At 46.0% G+C, this 4,881-nt stretch overlaps 1 long non-coding RNA gene across 1 annotated transcript; it reads right to left on the reverse strand.

The window, feature by feature from the left end:
• Nucleotides 1-373: 373 nt before the first annotated feature.
• Nucleotides 374-2,920, reverse strand: LOC132386399 (uncharacterized). Its single transcript, XR_009509519.1, has 3 exons — nt 2,881-2,920; nt 837-892; nt 374-437 (listed from the first exon to the last, which is right to left on the reverse strand). It is a non-coding gene; the product is annotated as an uncharacterized LOC132386399 (long non-coding RNA).
• Nucleotides 2,921-4,881: the final 1,961 nt, after the last annotated feature.

Consider the following 4,881-nt stretch of genomic DNA (forward strand, 5'->3'; position numbering starts at 1 on the left):
CCATTTCTGCGGCCCGCATTGCCGCCTCTTCGACGTCATTCTCGCTGTCGAATGTCTCACTTCAGGGTCTGTTTCTTACTGTGTGAGTTGGAAACAATTACTTCAAAAAGGGAGAGACGCAAATAATTCCCTCACCGTGTAAGTGGAGTTTCCATCTTGTGCATTGTGCCTTGCGCCCTGAAAAGAGAAATTAAAGATTTCTATTGTGACGTTTAACCTTGCGCTCGACAATTGTATTCTGTCTCTCCACGTGTAAACCCCGAGTGTATCAATCTTCACATTCATTGCTGCTCGGACGCGACCCATCACATTACTTATCTTCTTATCTTTGAAACAATGACTGAGATCATAAACATAATACAAAGATCCAACCTGTTCATTCCTTGAGAGGTTTTCATAGGTTCCCGATGAGTTCACGGTGTTTGTATCCAAGGTGCCTGCGGGAACAGTACAGATACGTCACAGCGGTGAAGAGCATCATGGGCCGTTGTTAACACAGCGGATGTCAATGCGGCCACAAAACAAAATGCCAGCGACAGCACGAACTACATTCCCACAAACGCCAGAAACCGGTCACCCCCTGTATAGACGACCAATAATTTAGGCCAGATACAGAAAGGGAAATACCATACCGCCCCGCCAATGATATTGTAATCCTGTGTTGAAAATATTTACTTATTTAACCGGACAACCCAACAACCCAAGCAACACTATTCGTGACCATTCTCTCGGATGAAACCCTGCAGATTCTGTGCACTAGGAACTGCCATATCTAAATGAAATGCTGAGATTTCCAGGGGCCCAGTAACAGAACAGATGAAATGCAGTTCACTCACTGTTCCGTCCGGAATCGATGCTCGTGTCGTACTGGGATTGTGGGGGATCTTTGATCCTGAATGAACAGAAACAATGTACAAAACATGAATTCCGGAGGAGTTGACTTTCCTGCGCTGATACACAGAGTGAAAACGGCTCCAATCATTCCATTGCATTCTGCCCGGTTACTCCTTGATACTGTCCCGGTTATCGGATGCCCGGTTCCAGCCCTGCACGATCTCAACAACAGTGACCACAATGGGATTAACAGAGAAAGAATTGCTTTGGCCAACTGGATGACGGTTTTCCAGGGGAAAGTGTCTTTCAGACAAATGTTCCCATTTCAGGGGGAAAGCTCAATGCTGATTCTGACCACAGGTGACTCCTGATCTGTGGGATAATTCCGGAACTGCTGATCAATGTAACATGTCCTTGGGAAGATAAACTCTTGTTCCCCTGATCCTGTTCCCGTTTACAACACTGTCCTTTGTCAATATCTTTCAGCCTCGTTCATCCCACCGAAAGACTGTAAGACCATAAGAGATAGGAGCAGAAGTGGGCCATTCGGCTCAGCGAGTCTGTTCCGCAATTTAACCCTGGGCTGATCCAATTCTTCAAGTCGTCCCATGTCCCCTGCTTTTACCCGATACCCTTTGATACCCTGGTTAATCAAGAACCTGTCCATCTCTGTCTTAAATGCACCCAATGACTTGGCCTCCACAGCCGCTCGTGGCAACAAATTCCACAGATTTATCCCCCTTGGTGAAAGTAATTTCTCCGCATCCCGGATCTAAAAGGACGTGCTTAATTCTGAAGTCGTGCCCTCTTGTCCTAGACTCCCCTACAATGGGAAATAACTTTGCCATATCTAAACTGTTCAGGCCTTTCAACATTCGGAATGCTTCTATGAGATCCCCCCTCATTCCCCTGAACTCCAGGGAATGCAGCCCAGACCTTCCTCAAACGGTAACCCTTTCATTCCTGGAATCATTCTCGTGAATCCTCTCTGAACCCTCTCCAATGTCAGTACACCCTTTATAAAAATAAGGAGCCCAAGACTGCACACAATGCTCCAAGTGTGGTCTCACGAATGCCTTATAGAGCCTCAACATCACATCCCTGCTCTTATATTCTATACTTCTAGAAATGAGTACAAACATTGCATTCACCTTCTTCACCACCGACTCAACCTGGAGGTTAACCTCTAGGGTATCTCGCACAAGGACTCCCAAGTCTATTTGCATCACTGGATTTTGAATTCTCTCGCCATCTAAATAATAGTCTGCCCGTTTATTTCTTCCACCAAAGTGCATGAACGGACACTTTACCACATCATATTTCAATTGCCGCTTCTTTGCCAATTACCCTGAACTATCTTGCTCTTTCTGCAGGCTCTCTGTTTCCTGAACGCTACCGGTTCATCCACCTCTCTTTGTATCTAGGGCAAACCTAGCCGCAGATCTATGAATCCCTTAGCCCACATCATTGACATACATCGTGAAAAGTAGCGGTCCTAGCACCGAGCCCTGTGGATCTCCAATAGTAATCAGCAGCCAGGCAGAATAGGATCCCTTTATTCCCGCTCTCTGTTTTCTGCCGAACAGTCAATGCTCCACCCACACTAGTAACTTCCCTGCTGTTCCATTGGCTCTTAACTTGGTGAGCAGCCTCATGAGTGGCCCCTTGTCAAAGGCCTTCGGAAAATCCAATTAACCACATCTACTTTATTTCCTTTGTCTACACTGCTAGTAATTTCCTCAAAAGGGTTTGTCATGCTGGCTTTAGCCAATCTTGTTGTGTGCCTCCAGGTACTCCCTAATCTCAACCCTAACTATAGATTCCAACAACTTCCCAGCCACTGATGTCAGGCAATCTCCTTCCACAAAGGCCGTCGGTTCATGTTCCCCACCAGTAATGCCCGACTCGCCAGTTTCCTCCAGCTCCGGCTTGTGTAAATTGCTTCGGTCATCGGTTCCCGTTAAACCTTCCAATATCCCACTTCTGCAAAATAAAGATCTCCCGCAATAATTAGAAGAAGCGATATTCGGAGAAAAGGGCATTTACCCGCCAATTTTCCTTGCGAATAACCATGCGCAGACTCCGCCGATCAATCCTCCTGCAAGAGAACCCAGTACAATGCCCACGATCGCGGCAGCGCCTAGGGTGAAATTGTCGCCTGTTTCTGGGGCTAACAAACACACAAAAAAACAACAAATATGTATCTTACATTGCGCAAACCCGTCTTTTTCGGTGTCAAATGGATTTTATAGAACCTTAGAACATCACAGCACAGAAACAGGCCTTTCGGCCCTTCTTGGCTGTGCCGAACCATTTTTCTGCCTAGTCCCACTGATCTGCACCTGGGCCATATCGCTCCAAACCCGTCTCACCCATATAACTGTCCAAGATTTTCTCAAATGTCAAAAGTCAGCCCACATCTACAACTTCATCTGGCAGCTTATTCCACACTCCCACCACTCTTTGTGTTCCATTTAATCTTTTCCCCCTTCACCCTTAACCCATGACTTCTGTTTTTTTTTCTCCCCTAGCCTCAGTGGAAAAAGTCTGCTTGCATTCACTCTATCTATACCCATCATAATTTTATATACCTCTATCAAATCACCTCTCATTCTCCTCCGCTCCAGGGAAGTCCTAACCTATTCAACTTTTCTCTGTAACTCCGTTGCTCAAGTCCCGGCAACATCTTTGTAAACCTTCTCTGCACTCTTTCAAACTTATTAATATCCTTTCTGTAAATAGGAGACCAAAACTGCATACAATACTCCAAATTCTGTCTCACCAATTTCTTATACAACCTCACCATTACATTCCAACTCTTATACTCAATACTTTGATTTATAAAGGCAAATGTAGCAAAAGCTCCCTTTACTACCCTATCTTCGTGTGACGTCACTTTTAGGGAATTTTGTATCTGTACTCCCAGATCCCTCTGCTCTACTGCCCCCCTCAGTGTCCTACCATTTGCATTGTATGTTCTACCTTGATTTGACCTTCGGAAGTGCAATACCTATCACATGTCCGCATTAAACTCTATCTGCCATTTTTCAGCCCATTCCTCCAACTGGTCCAAATCCCTCTGCAAGCTTTGAAAGCCTTCCTCACTGTCCACTACAACTCCAATCTTTGTATCATCAGTCAATTTGCAGATCCAATTTGCCACATTCTCATCCAGATCATTGAGATAGATGACAAATAACAATGGACCCAACACTGATCCCCGTGACACATCACCAGTCATTGTTCCCATTGTCACTGACACAAGGGTGAGTTCCTGCCCTGTCTGCAGGAGATTGTTCCCATTGCCACTGTGACAAGGGTGAGTTCCTGCCCTCCCTGCCGGAGATTGTTCCCGTTGTCACTGATACAAGGGTGAGTTCCTGCCCTATCTGCAGGAGATTGTTCCCATTGTCACTGAGACAAGGGTGAGTTCCTGCACTGTCTGCAGGAGATTGTTCCCATTGTCACTGACACAATGGTGAGTTCCTGCCCTGTCTGCCGGAGATTGTTCCCGTTGTCACTGAGACAAGGGTGAGTTCCTGCCCTGTCTGCCGGAGATTGTTCCCATTGTCACTGAGACAAGGGTGAGTTCCTGCCCTGTCTGCAGGAGATTGTTCCCTTTGTCACTGAGACAAGGGTGAGTTCCTGCCCTGTCTGCAGGAGATTGTTCCCGTTGTACACCAGGGGACTAACAGAGCATTTTCAGGTTTAAAACAATATTTTAAACAACTAGACGCTCCGGTACAATTCGGACCTTCTTTGACCCATCTATACATTGAGAAAATATGTTTGTTATAGTGCTTACCGATATAAAAAAAAATGAATGTTGTTATTTACCTGTGCAGCCGCAGTAAACTTGCACGTATGTCTCTCCAGCGCCACCGCTGAAAGAGTTGCTGGCGATGCACTTGTACGTCCCTGCGTCGTTTCTGTTCACAGTGATTACAGTCAGTTTCGAGTTGCCGAAAGATGTAAATATTCTGCCGTTTTCCCGGATGGGTTGGTTGTCCTGGAACCATGTCCGTGTCTGAACAGTGCCCGACGCGT

This window comes from Hypanus sabinus, unplaced genomic scaffold (genome assembly GCF_030144855.1).
Source record: "Hypanus sabinus isolate sHypSab1 unplaced genomic scaffold, sHypSab1.hap1 scaffold_1143, whole genome shotgun sequence".
In the NCBI taxonomy this organism is placed as follows: domain Eukaryota; kingdom Metazoa; phylum Chordata; class Chondrichthyes; order Myliobatiformes; family Dasyatidae; genus Hypanus; species Hypanus sabinus.